Source organism: Pteropus medius, unplaced genomic scaffold (genome assembly GCF_902729225.1).
Source record: "Pteropus medius unplaced genomic scaffold, Ma_sr-lr_union100, whole genome shotgun sequence".
In the NCBI taxonomy this organism is placed as follows: Eukaryota; Metazoa; Chordata; class Mammalia; order Chiroptera; family Pteropodidae; genus Pteropus; species Pteropus medius.
Window position 1 is genome coordinate 5025700 of NW_024350926.1, and position 15113 is coordinate 5040812.

Consider the following 15113-nt stretch of genomic DNA (forward strand, 5'->3'; position numbering starts at 1 on the left):
TCCTCCGATGCACAGGACAGCCCCCACACCAGAGAGTTGTCCAGCCCTAATGTCATAGTGCTGCTGTGGAGAAACCTTGCTCTGGATGTTGTCCTCAGTTCCACGAGGACGCCACAGCAGCCACGGCCGCCTCGGTCACCTCTGTTTCCTAGCATGTGTACAGACTTCTGGAAGTAAGTAGTCAGTAAGTGTTTATTGAATCACTTTAATTAATTGGATGAATGGAAAAAGGCTAGCAATCTTTGGTTTAATACACTATTAAAACATATAGCGATGGATCTTGAGATAATCATGCTAAGTGAAATAAGCCAGACAGAAAAAGTTGAAAACCACACGATATCACAGATGTGAGATATAAGTCTAAAAGCAACAAATATGACAGAGACTTCTGGACATGGACAGTGGACTGTTGGTTACCAGAGGGTAGGGGAGGAGGCCGGGGGTAAAAGGGGTATAGCGGGTTAAATATGTGGTGACAGAAAGAAATCTAACTATAGGAGGTGAACACACATGCAATATATATGACTTACTGTTGAATTGTACACTTGAAACTTATTACGTTAACCAAAGTCACCATAATAAATTAAAAAAAATTTTTAACACCAATATATTGGAAGACATGCCAGAATAAAGCAGTCCCTTAAATGGAAAACAAAACAAAAAGATACCAAAAAAAAAATACAGGTTTGTTTTCATTGTAAATATTGATATTAGCGAATATCATATCAAGTGGACTGTAGCACTTTGCTTTTCAAAGTTTGATGGACAGAATTTATAATGGAGCATTTAAAAAGATAGGATAAATTTTTTCGTATCCAGAAACGTATAAACTACCTAAGATTAAGCAGAGTCACTGAGCTGTGAACCTGGAACTCTGTGTTCACTTTTCCATCCTCCGAGTCACTTATATAAACTGTGAACTGGGGTGTCACTGGCAACCCACATTGTGGACCACTGTAAGGAGCTGCATACGGCGCGTGTGCACTGTGGGGGGGATTTTGCTCACGAGATCACATAGTCGTTCTTATTAAGGATTCGTGGGAGAAATCGCCCTCTTGTTTCTACTGTGCTTCTAACTTGTTATTATCTTAGAAATATTATGAATTATAGAATGGATTGTGTTTTATTTGTGGAATTGGCCACTAAGAAACTTAAATGTAAATTTCTGGCTCATTTTAATCAAGCACGCGGGATATTCTGGTGTGCTAATTACACGCGTGGCTGTCTTTGAAAAATTGTTTTCCGTTTCCCTTGCTTTTCTTTAAACTTTTAATCCCTTCCCTTCTAATTCCTCCCTCCCGTGCTTGCTCGCTCGCGCGCTCTCTCTCTCTCTCTCTCCTTTGTCATGCCAAATGTTTTGTAAATGTTTTTTTCAAAAAAGACATTTGAAAAGGAATCTCTAAGTATTTGAATACTTATTACAGCTATAGCTTTTTGATAAAAAAAAGTTTATAGCGTGCCCTGAACGCATAGCGACAGCCAGTATTTCTATAAGGTTAAGAGCATGATACATTCACAAAACTTTTTACTTGCTGTTCCTGGACCCTAGTCCCAGAAAGCAATTCAAGAGCTGCCCTTGACATATCTGAGGAGAGAGAGAGAAGAGAGAGAGGAGCGTGAGGTCTTTAGTAATCAAATTGTCTCACAAGTAATGCAGCCAGTTTCTTGCCAACTCGGCACATACCATGGTTTGTCACACACTTTAACTCATTTCTAACCTTTTGAGGTTTTGTTACATTCGGTTGGTTTGGCTGTCCATACTTACGCTACGTGTGAATGGGCCTCGCCCATTTTTTTCAGGGCTCTTCTGGCCTTGGTTAAAAAAGTAATTATTATTGAAAAATTAATTTTTAAAAAAATTCAGCACATTGCTTGAAAATTTGGGGATGAGGTGGGCTTGGGAACTGACAAGCAAAGGACAAACAAAAATCACTTATAATCGAATCACCGAGAGGTAGTGACTACTGTTCTGATAAATTCTTTCAGCCTTTTTATCCTATGCACATATAAGGGTGCATATTGATTTTTAATGGAAATGGAATATTATACTCCTCTGCAGTTTTTGGTGTTTTCTTGTTCGTGATGGTGTTATCTTTCCATGTTGTAGAACATTGTTCTAGATTATTATTTTTGGTGGCTGGATGGTATTCTGTTATATGGATATATCATAGTTTATTAACCAATCCAATATAGTTAGACATTTGTTTCCTTTGTAAATATTATTAAATCGTGTGTGTCTGTATGTACACGTGCCTTTTAAACAGTCAATTCTGTGATCCAAAGTCATAACATTCAATAACTTCAATTTAAAATTTGAGACACAAATATGGAATTAGCTCCAATACAGAGTGATACAGCAGAGTAATTTTATAATATGCATTTACATTAATAACGGTTAACTATGTCATTTTAATATTTAGTTGTAGAAATAAATTTAAACTATGTACGTAGCCTAATCTGTCTGGGTACATAGGATGCATCTATCAGGGCTGGGAACACGAAATATGAAATCTTAATTTAAAACCATCAGTGTTGTATCTTATGGCTCAAAAATTTCAGATGGACTTTTTTTTTTTTTTAAAAGCAGAATGTGGGGTAAAAATCTTAAGATTAAATTTCAGTGAGCAAATCGTTGATCAAAATTAATGTGCCACTTCGAGGGCATAACAACAAGTCTTTCGCATAACAGAATTAAGAGGACTATTTCATTTTCACAAATAATTGAAAAAGAGGTAGAGATAAAAGAGATGGTGAGGGGAGAAGACAGATGAATCCCCGCAGACCCCAGATTTACAGGTGGGATTCAAAAGTGCTTGCTGTGTGGAAAAGGCACCATTATGAAGAAACGCTCCTCAAATTACTTGGACAGAAACAGTCAGAAAGGACCCTGATCGAGTACACATTTTCAGTATTGTCACACTGCCACAGCAAATTAGATTCATTCAGGTTACCTTCGTGGTATGCATCACTTAAAACTTTTTCCTCGACTGTGCTCCCCGCCACTCCCAACCAGATGAACTCGTCGCCCTAGAAACAAGGGAAGAAAAAAAAATAACTAATTCAAGCGCCGTGTTAATAAACAGCCAAAATCTAATAGAGGGACATTCCAGGTTACTCTGCTGCTGTCTTGGTTTGGGGGTTGTTTTCTGCTTTGTAGCATTTCCTAAATACCTAACTTCCATTCTAGTATAGAAAGTTAAGAATGTTGGGATCAAAAAAGCACTGTTTTGATGCCACAGAAAGGTTGGATTTTGACTTACACATGGGTTCGTTTGAATAGGTTTTAGGTCCAGGTGTTAAAAAAATTTCCCTGACATGCAGGGGCTCAGGAAGGACCGTTTCTGCTCCACGCTGGGCTTCGTAAGCAAAGACTCTAGGGGGTTCCTCTCGTTGGGGTCTTTACTACCTTCGATTTGCAGCGGGAGAGTGAGGTCAACACATGGGCCTCGTTCTGGGAGCTCCGAGTCATTCTGTCTGCCCTCTGCTTTCCCTTTTCAACCTTAGTAGCGTTTTTCCTGCAGCGTAATGATCAGAGCTGTATATCCACACCCAAGAAGTGGGTTCAGTGGTGCCTGCCACAGCACCAGCACGGCTCCCGTGGGCCTACCCTCTCTGTCCCTATCGTTATGCCAGAGAAACGTGGTGGCCTTTCATAGCATACACTAATGAGGGCATCAAACAGATGTTCAGATTTTTTTTGTTTGTTTTTTTTTTTCATTTTTTGATGACACTAAAATGCATTGCATAAAGTGGGCATGCTGTGAAGGGACTGACTAATTTTTAATTACCTTCTTGCACACTGCTCTTTTCATAGTAAGACCCAGGGCTTTTGGAAAGACTCAAGCCATCCTGACTTTGCCAAACAGGAAAATTTATGTTAAATGCAAAACTGAAAAAAAAACAAAACAAAACATCTCTTGGTCTAGTCTTTCTGACCTACAGTTGACTCACCTTTTTTTCAGTGAGCCTAAAATGCAAGGAAATAGCCTGAAGGAAAAGTGTTTGAAGACTGTGCAGTGTGTGTCTTTATACGTGTCGTGTGCGCGTATGTGTGTGTGTGTGTGTGTGTGTGAGAGGGAGAGAGGGAGAGAGATCTGTCTCGGGGCTCAGGGGCTGGCCGGGGCCTTCCTGTGCCTCAGAGCTCCAGCTTCTGTTGGAAAGCAGGTACACAAAGCCTTCTTTAACTCGCCTGCCATGAGCGGTGAGATGAAACACACCCGCTGATGGTTAACAGATCTGTCCCCTAAGACGCCTCTCCTCAGAACATGGCGTTTGTTGACTCTGAGTGAGGCTTTTAGTATTTTCACTCCGTAAAAAGGTTTGGCCAGTAGCCCTGCTGTTGATTGTCATATTCCCTAGCCAGAAACGTCATTTACCAGTGTTCTTTCTTCATCTGTTCATTAAGCCTTTTGTATATTTTCTCTCTGATTCCTAGGAGTTGGTGATGACATGTGTCATTTTCATATCCGTGGACTTCCTTAAAGGAGTAAAGGGTGCAGTTATTAGCAAGTCTCCATTTTTTAGTGTTGCAAATATTTGAAGATGTTATTTCTTTTTACCTGAGAGCAAGTGAAAATAGGCAAATTTATCATATTGTTTAGCTCATTTGACTCCTGTTTATTATAGAAATAAGAATCAGGGTGGTTATTTATAAGTGAAATAAATCCACAAGCTTATTTCCAAAAAGCTCATTTTAGGCAATGATTTTGTCCTTTAACCACTTGATAGAGGTAATAAAATTGGCTGACATGGGTTTCCTGTCTTCGGATCCATCTGAGAATGAGGGCCTTATGGAGAACCTCTTCCATCTGCTGGGCAACGAGATTAAAAGGTAGGAAGGCAGGAAGCAACGAACTAGGAGCCTGGGCAATCAGCAACACAGCGATCGCTTTGTGGACATGTCATAAGTCAGCTGCAGCACAGGAGCTGTGCCTGAGCTGTGGTTCTGTTGGGCTGTTGGATGGCGTGTCTCCAACTGCTCTCCCTGATGCCTCACCGGCCCTAAATTGCAGCCTGGGCTTGCGGGAGCATCCCTCTCCATACCCTGTTCATTTCTGTGCCCCCTTTGAATCGCACGGTCTGTGGCTCTCCAGAGCCTTGTGGTCCATGTATATTCAAGAGTTAAAGCTCCCCATCACTTCCAGTCTTGGAGGCAGGTGTACCAGGTCTCACCAGAAGCCTCCTGTGAGGTCTAGAGCCCCAGGGGGGCCTCAAATGGCCTTTGCTGTAGAACACCAGATTGTATGTTTCAGGACCGTTTCAGAATTGTTCTGACTGAGACTCACTTTCAAAGAGAGATCTACAGATGCCAACATTTAATAGAGAACTAATTAGTGCAAATGTCCAACTCTGCCGCCCCTCGCTAAGTTCTCCATGTGTCAGGATCTATGGTAAGCACTCTGTGTACATTTTCTCATTGCCTCATAACCTCTTCAGGTAGGGGATGCTACTCTTTTTTTTGTGGGGTGGTGGAGGGATGAGAGAACCCAGGCTTTGAAAGGTTAAGTCCCTTGCCCAGTGTTCCACAGCTGGATAGAAAGTCAGTCATGCCCATCGGTACATCCCTGTGCATTCTTCCTATTGGTTACGCTTCCTCTATTTTCTGGCGAATCATCCAAACCATTCTCACCTTCGATTTCCTGTAATTTTATCCTCCCACAGTGCTCATCTGGCAAGACCCCAACCCGGGATTTTCCATTCTGCTCCCACACGGGCAACTGATATTGGGGGGGGTAACCCAAACTATAAAACCATGCAGGTTAATGCCACTAGCATTCCTCGCTCCCTACTTCAGCTGGACCCTCTGCATCACTCATCAATCCTTTCAGAGATCCGTGGTCAACTCCCACTCCCCACAGAGGAATTCTAAACCATCACCAGTCTCCTCCAGCCCCCCTTTTGTCTCTAATCTCGACTGAGCATCAAACTTTTGGGAGAAACTGAGGCCATCAGAAAATTTCACCCACTCTACTTATGAGGTGATTTATAGCCACATCGATCCTTACCGCCTTATTGCCATTTTCAGAGTGTAAACACTTTATCCTCCTCCAGTCAAACCTGTTGCCTAGGTCCTTTGTAACCTCTCACCTCCTCCTGTTTCCTTTGAGACCTTGTCCCAGTCATCAGACTCCTTCAATTCCTCTGCCTTTATTCTCTCATTTTTTCAGACATCTCCCTCTCAGCCTAAAAACAAGCTCATGTCTTACCCAATCTAAACCCCAAATCAAGTTTTAGAAAAACACAACTCTCTGGCTACCTTCAAGTCTCTTTCCTTCCCCCCCCAAACTACTAGAACAGTCTATATACCATTGGTTTCCCTCTGACGTCATCTCTTCTCATTCTTTCTCCCGGAATATTTGGCTTTTGTTCTTACCATTTGTACTAATCAGGATCCAACCTGGCAAAAATAACCTACTTTGGTGATTTGTTACAAAGAAAATATAATGCAGGGAATGTGATTAGATAGGTGGTGGGGTATCTGAGAAACCAGAGGACGAGGAGGTGGTGACAGCTGGAAGCCACGACCACACTTAGCGTGGAGGGATAAAGAAAAGACGGTGCTGTCAGACTCTGGCCTTGAGATGAGCCAAGGAAGCAAGAAGTTTGGATTAGTTGGCTTGTCCGGTTGGAGATGAAGCCATTGAGCAGATTCAGCCCAGAACCTGGCAGCCATGTCATCCAAGGCAGGGAGGAAAATACCTGGCCTCTGTGTTCCCTTTACCTTTTAATCTCTCACCAGTACCTCCCATTGGCTAAACCCAGAGCAGCTGGCAAGCAGCTGGCACTGGAGCTTGGGAAATGCAGCCTGCAGGGTCGGACGCCTGTGACACGGAGTGAGGAAGAATGAGGAAGGGGTCTGAGGGCTAGCAGATGCAGGATGGCACGTCATGCGAGGACAGCAGTGACTTTCAGGCTCCGAATCCAGCGGGACTTTAGTTTTTCTGTCATTGGATCTCCTAACTACCCTGGTGGTTACTCCTTCCTTGGAACTGTACACTTTCTTGGCTTCTGAGAGAGACAGTATCCTCATTCCATTCTGTCTGTTACTCTGTCTTCTGTAGAGACTTCCACTTCCCCATACCTACCACTTAAATGTCCTCAAGGTGATAACTCCCACGTGGATTCTAATAATTTTTAAATATGTATCTCTAGCCCAGACCTGTCTTCTGAAATGCAGACCCATGCTGTCAACTCTCTGCCTCCATACCACATCAGATGCAATAAGAACAAAACCAAACTCATCATCTTTCTCCTAAATTTCCATTTCATTCTGTTTTCTATCTCTCGGCGGAACCACTAACAATCGTGTGTGGTCTGAGATTTTACCCTACTTATAAGCTAACAAGTTTGCCTGCCACAGTTTCGTGGATGCTGGCAGGAGACACACATCTCCTGGGTCAGAGACAAAGGACATTCTTACATCACAGAAAGCAGTATGAGCCCCGCGGTCATGTAGATTCCCCTACCCCCCAAGTTCCACGGAGATAACACGGAGTGATTCGGGCGGGTTTGAGTCACTGCTGGGAACACCGGGCTTCGGGACTCCAGCCTTCTAGAATGAGCTGCAGCAGACCTGCACAGCCCGTGCTCCACAGTGGGACATTGTCTTATTCTCCTGGACAGAAAAAGCACCTGTTATTTACTCTGGAGGGAGACTGAGAGAGTTTGGACAAAGGAGGGGCCACCTCTTCTGTGAGGAAATTGCTACTTCACTCTGTGCCTCGTTGTGACTTCTGTCTCCCCTGTCCTTTGGCTTCCTGTCTAGCCAAAGCGTTCTACTCATCCTTCAAGGCTTGGCTGCCTCACCTGCCACCAGTCCACCTGTGTGATAGCTTTTCCTTCCTCGTGATCCTGAGAAATTCCATATGTTGCTGTATTTCAGTGTTGCTTGCATGAAATTGTTTTACGGGGTTGCCTTCTCACCCAACTGAGCGTGCCCGGAGGGGCCATACACTGTGTGACGTCTCTGAAGGCCTCGCAGGTCGCACTGTGTTGGGCCTCCGGTGGAGCTGGGTGTCAGGAGCTTCTGTACTGCTCAGATGGTGCTGCTTCCACAGGATCCCCTCTGTTGAACAAGAAAACATTAGTTCTGTTCCTTCTAAAATGGTTACCGCATCTGTATTTCTAGGACTCCATCTGACACTATGGAAGTACTAAATTGTGGGGGCAACTTTATTTAATGAGATAGTTATGAAAAAAAGGTAGAATAGCCATTAGTTTCTCTTTTAGTATCCATAATGTACCCTGTGCTAACACCAGGTAGAAAGTCTCCTGCTTTTCTAAAGAGAGAAATCAGTCCCAGCCTTTCACCTGATTTTGGTTATTTTACTTTCCTGTCAATAATACTGAAGAATGTACCCATTTTTATTATAAAGATGTAAAAGAATGAGTTTGAAGTAACCTGTCTTTAATCGAATTTGGATGACATTTTATGAAATTTCTGCAGCTGGCAAGAAATGCTGGCAGACACATATGCACACACATTTCAAAATGGCATCCAATACATTTTTTATTCCTTGAACAGAATTCAAATTTGGTCAGGCTTCTTTCCATTTCTGCAAATTCTGGAAATTCCAAAATCACTTTGCTCTAACCTCATTGGAAAAACCATGTAACTACTTTCATAATGAATTGATAACCAGTCAAATATTTTGTCATGCATTTCACATAAAAAGAGAAATCCCACCCACTGGAGGATTAATGGAGGAAAAGCATAAAACCACACTAAATCCCCCAAATGGTGACTGTTATGAAATTGCGCTAGGTTTTATAAAAATCTTATATCAATCTGTTATTCATAAAGCATATTACCTGAATTTTTATTGATACCATCATTAGGATTGTATGTATTAGGCAGAGCATTTGAGCCAGGTTCCTGGAAAATTTCTTGATTGCTATTAAAGTTGATTATAACTAAGGTTTGTTTTTAACCAAGAAAACAAATTCGGAACTGAAATTTTTTTATGCTTCATAGTCTGGAGACATGAGATATTAAAATCATGTTCTAAAAAAAGTACTTTATAAAAAGATAGTGATCGCCCTCCATGTGGTTGAATTGTCTTTGTTAAGTGTGTGGATAGTAAGGTTTTCTTTATTAAAGACTATGCAAAGTTTAAAGCCAAATTTCGAAGTTTGTCTCGTGCTGAGTCTACATGATATTGGTGCCGATTAACGAGTGAAAATTTAGGTTGCTCAGGTGGTTCGATGTATTCAATATGATACAATTTAGATGAATCTCTGTTTCTGACAACTAACGATTAATTACATTGAGTCTTTTGTTTTCTCTGTACACAGATGATAAGCTTATGTATACACTTTTACAACATTCTAGATATATTAGCTACTTACTTGGATCGCTGTTTCTCACCCTAGGTCATCCTATAAACAGTGCATTAAGTTCTTCGCGACAGCCCTGTGAATGAGTGAAGGGGAGATGGAGCAAAGGGAGGGGCAGGAAGAGAAAGCAGGGCGGGGCGTGCCAGCCTGCCGAGGGACGAGGGACGAGGGACGAGGGACGGGCAGGCAGCTGGCCGGGACAGTTTGGCTTTACTCTGCAGCATTTTAAAAAAATGGATTTATATTGCTTTTGGACTTTTACTTAGGTATTAAAATATAACTTCTGATTTTTTTTTTTAAATTTTAAAAAGCCACTTATGCTTTTCTTTTTTTTTTTTTTTTGGTGAAAATTTATTTTGTATAAAACAAAACTGAAAAAAAAATGTACATCTCTGTTTCATGTAAAATAATTCTTAAAAAAAAAAGTATCTTTTTTAACCTCAATATATGTTCTGAGACCCTGGTGATTTTAGTTGACTCTGTCCTTAGAGACAGGTGTTCACAGCTGCGGGTTCCTTGTGGGTTGGTTGGCTTGCAGGCCATGCTAAGATGCTATTGAAAATTCACAGCATTACCAGGGAGACTGACTTAGTGAACCTGTGAAGGATAAAAACTAATCATTACCACTTTTTAAAGAAATAATTCAAAGATGCCTTTGATAAATAGATAGTTTAATCCCGGGCTATAAAAAGATAATAGTATATTGTCTTCTGTGGTTTACATAGTGGATTAAGGGTTTATTTCTTCCTTTAGATGTATGTATGTCTGCAGAACTTGTTCTCACATAAAGCCAGCTCAGTGGAAGGCTGGTGAACTTTCCTAGACATTTTACCTGCAGGTAGGGTATTTTCCTTCATACCCATTGTGCCCCGGGCTAGAACACGTAGCCCAAAGTGCTAGGATTTCCTCCAGTGTAGCCAGGTCAGGGACTGAAAACACCTAATCAGTTTTCATTTTGGTATAAAAATAGAATTCTTCATTAATCTAAATATTTAATAATTTATTATAATTAGAAACTCAGACATACTATGTATATACAAAGAATGAAAGAAACAAATATCAAGGTAAAAATCAGCTTATTTCTTCTATAGCCGTGTACTCACTTTTAGTGTCAAGCTGGGTTCTAGTCATAGTTTCTCGCCAGATCGTTAAGGTTCTCATGCTAATTATTACTTTGTAATTTTGCTGCTGGGTTGGCTTTTTTATGCTATTCGTTGCTGATGTCAGCTAACTAGTCTCTTTGTGGCTAAGAGAGAATTGTTATCTATAGCACGTGGTATTCTCCTCTGCCTTGTTCTCTCCCTAAAGCTAAAAATATGGATGCTGAAATTATCCTTTCGGGCAATAACTATCCAGGTTAAATTAGTGTGTTCTTCAAGCTTACTTTTTCTTCATCATACTCAATTAATGTTGAATAACTTATTCACATAACTCCTGTAACTTTTTTTAAATATCCTTTCCATTTACTGAATCTGCTATATTTTTTTGAGGTGACAACTGTCAATTCATCCATCCAACCACCCACATACATCCCACTTTGTTTCAAAAATAATTTAAGGCAGACACTTCAAAGGGAGTATGTTATTTTTCATCTGAAAGTTTTGAAATACAAGATGAATTTAAGTCAAATAGCTTATTTATAACAAATTACTTGCCTCATTTTTAAGCAAAGTAACAAGATATTTAATGATTCAAACATGGAAGTAATATCCTTATAAAAATTTTTTATTGGTAATAAATCTGACACTTTTGATAGGAAAGGGAATAGGATCCAAATGTAAATATGGCACTTTTGTTATGTAAATGACAGATATAGAAATTGGTCTTTTATTCGAAGTAAGTAGAAATTAGGAATTTTAAAAAAGGGTTTGAGATCAGTAAATCAGAATAAAGTGATTTAGGAGGGAAAATGACAGCCAAATGGTGATTACTGCAAAGGCGAATAACGTACAAAAGGAAAATTTCAGTTCTCAGAGGGTGAAAAAAATCGGCCCAGAGCAGTAGGCGTGGCGTTAAAACAAACATGTTGGACACTTGTACCTGGCACCTGGCGGCAGAATAGTGTTTAATCGCTTGCCACGGAAGTAAGGAAATACAGCTGACCCTGCACAAAGTGAGGGTGAGGGGTGCTGACCCCGCCCCACACAGTCGAATATTCACATATAACTTCCAACTCTCCCAAAAGTTGACTGGCAGCCTACTGTTGACCCGAAGCCTTACCGATAATATAAACGGTCGATTAACACATATTTTGTATGTTATGTGAATTATATACTGTATTCTTACAATAAAGTGAGCTAATAATAAAGAAAATATTAAGAAAGCTAAGGAAGAGAAAATACATTTAGAGTATTTATTGAAAAAGCCCACAAGTGGACCCGCAGTTCAAACCTGTGTTGCTCAAGGGTCAGTTGTGTATTTGCCCTGGAAGAAAATATTAGTTGAAGGTACGTAGTACTGCAATTTGAACTGAATCACTGTTTTTCTCTCTAATTATACCAACATAGCTAAAAAAAAAAAAAAAAAAAAAAAATCCATTAAAGGGACGAATGTAGGTTTCAATAGGTAGGAAGCGGCTACTGTGTTAGATTTATTACATGTACACTTGACCTGTGTGTACCACTTGTTACTACACAGTGTAATTGTTTAGCACAGTCTGTCATTATCTCTAGGAAAATGCAAAATTTGTTAATATACCTAATGTATAAAATACTTATGTACACATGCATTCACCTAATACATGAAAACATATGGACTGTATCATCTAGAACAAGCCAGTATTTTTACCTTCTAGAAAAGTTCCCTCAGAAAACTGCATTTCAGTAATCCATTTATGTTCAAAATGAAAGGACGTTTGCTTTTAAATATTACATATTTCTATTTATCATCGGGCACCAACCTACCTTTTTCCATGATTTTATGTTTATGTCAGTGTCTTTCCTTCTCTCATCCAGAGCCATCCCAGGCTCTGTGTTCAGAAGGAGAAGCCCAGAGGGGACATTGAGGTGGCCCTGGCTGGTGGTGTCTTCTGTTGCCAGCTAACCCCAGATTATTTGTAGGTCCAAAAGAGAGTAATTGGAGAGCAGGAATCCTTCCAGTTCCTGAGGCCAGTGCTGTTCATCATTTCCCCAAACCTTTAACACTTAGCACCCAGAAAATTGTCCATTCAATTATGACAGAAAGATAATTCCATCCCCCTTTTTTTCACCAGCCGCTTTAGTCCGATTTGGTCGCTGGCGTGGTCAAACGTCGGATCAGGTAGTCTGGGGCACGCGAGCGACAGCGCCACTTCTGTGCGGATGATGCGCTCTTCTCATTTCTCTAAACGGACGCTTCTTAACGCGACAAGGAAATCTCTATGCAGGAATGTCAAGCAAATGTACAATGACAACATTGTACTGTTTTTTCCACCTCCATTTAATGTCGGTCCCAAATCATGTGAAAATTAGTGAATTTAACATCAAAATGCCTACAACACGAGCCAATGGGCTCTGACTCTCCCTCAGATACAGTTTTCAATCTTGACCCCTGGGGACAAGAAGGATTCTCCTACCTTCTGGAGCTCTTGGCTCATTTTGTGTATCAGAGCCAAATCTTCTTACCCCAGGCCGTGATGTCCACCATACTAATGTGCTTATGTTAACTTTCGTACCATGGATGAAGAAAACTTAGGGTAAATTTCTGAAGCCTGCTCACACCAGAGGGGTAAAGTAGCCTTTTGCCTTGGATTTTTCACACTAAAGAAAAGCTACTAAGTCAGAAAAGATCATTTCTTCCCCCTTTTCCTGGTAAAGTGAGAGGAAACCAGTTAACTTAATAATTGGCAATTGGTAAATACAAATGGTGAAAACTATAGATCTCTAGAGTAGCATTAAAAACAGTAGGTTTGTGTTTCTCCATAAGATTCTCCTACGATGTATATTACTAGGGAGTATAGGGCACATGTGTATGGGAAGATAAGACTTGTCCTAAGTTATAAATACAAGGTTTTCCAAAAACAGTGAATAGAAGAGGAATATGAATTGGGATTTATGTGGATTTTGCAATCTTCCCTGAACGTCAGCTTTTTGCTGAGTATTTTGCCATCTCGGCTCCATCGTGTTATTCACATACAAATGGCTGGGTCAGCTAAGAATGATGCTGGCACAGTGGAAGCAGAGGAGCAGCCCAGGACTCTGTGCCAGTTCATGGACACTAAACATGTTTGCATATAAAATAAGAAACCATAACTAATTAACACCAGGCAGGTGGTCTCGATGGAAATTTAAAATCCAAACTGGGTCAGCGGGGAATAGACTTGGCAGATGGACCTGTAGCTGAAATGCTCCCCCAAGACCCGCCAAGTGAGCCTTGAGCCAACTGCCCTTCGAAAAAGCTTCCTGCGCCAGTCATTTCTAGGGAAACGGAGCCAAGGACAAATGACTGTAGATCTTAAAATGAGTGTGATTACATTAAGATTGCAGGGCTCACACAGAGTTTTCTTGAACGCCAGCATCCTTCTGTGGGAGCAGAGTGGGGCCTGTTCCACAAATGCTTGTCCCACATGCGTTTATTAATAGCAGAGAGGACGGCTTCGCGAGGGCCTGGCTGGGCTTTCAGCAAAGGAGAGGGTGTGAAGTTTTGCTGGAATGAGCTGGAGTTCCGAGGAGGAAATATTTCGACCCCCATCGAGTGCCAGAGCAAAATCAGATATACATAAGAATCGAACTTTCTGGGCGACAGCCAGCATCGCCGAAGTGTTGGGAGTGAAAAATAAAGTTTTACGGCGACGTGATTGGCAAGAGAAAGAAGACTGAGAGGGTGAGATGAAATGGAGAGGAGAGAGTCGTCCGAGGTGTGATTTTGACCACGGCGCGGTGATGAGATGACTCAGCATCAGATCTCTGCTCTGCTTTCCCTTCCTCCCCGAAGGGGCACGTAAAATGGGGGAATGTCAGTCCCGGATGGGCCCGGAGAGACGCGCTCGTTCTCGGCCCCGTTTTATAGCTAAAGGAGCCGTGGCCCGGCGGGAAGCATCTTGGCAGAGGCCTCACGGGACTTCTTCAGCAGAGCTGTCTGGAAACCTGAGCTTCGGGCCTTTCCATTTGTTGCCCTTTCTACCTCGAGAGCCGCCTGCCCTTAAACTCAAAGGCAACCAGGTTCCGAAGGAAAGCAGCACTTGGATCGCGGCCATCCAGTGGATGGATAATTCCACGTGAACAGATATTAGTTTGAAGTTGGAGGTTTGAAGTGGTCAGCACTGCTCTGAATTGAGCCTGGACTTGACAGAAAATGGCCCATTCGGGAAGATTTTACTTTTTCTGATTATGACGAAAATCAGTATATGATTGTAGGAAATGGAAAATACAGGATTGTTTAAAATAAGCATCACTGATCACCCTATTATTGAGAAATCACTACCTTCCAGATTTTTCTAAATACTGTGTTTTATAAACATTAAGATCATTATATATATATTTTAAAAATCAGCTATATCGGGTTTTAATTTGTATACAGTAAAATGAACCCATTTTCAGGGAATACCTCGAGGATCTGGCAGTGCACGTGAAAGCCCCTCAGCCGTGCTGTGCCCAGGGACCCCTTGCCTGTCCTGTCGCATGCAGCTCCGCCTGCTCCAGGATTTCTCTCCTGGTCTCTTAGTCTCCCCCAGTCTCATCTCCCTCCATATCTCACCGACTGTCCGTCTCTTCGGGTGACTTTCTCTGTCTCCAGTCCTCCAGATTCTTTAAAGTCCTCATGCCGGGAAATCATTGACACCCTGTCTCTGTCTCTTTTTT

General features: G+C 41.5%; 1 long non-coding RNA gene across 1 annotated transcript in view; it reads left to right on the top strand.

The window, feature by feature from the left end:
- Positions 1-15113, top strand: part of LOC120585481 (uncharacterized) — a 73007-nt gene that overhangs the window by 14323 nt on the left and 43571 nt on the right. The window lies entirely within an intron of this gene.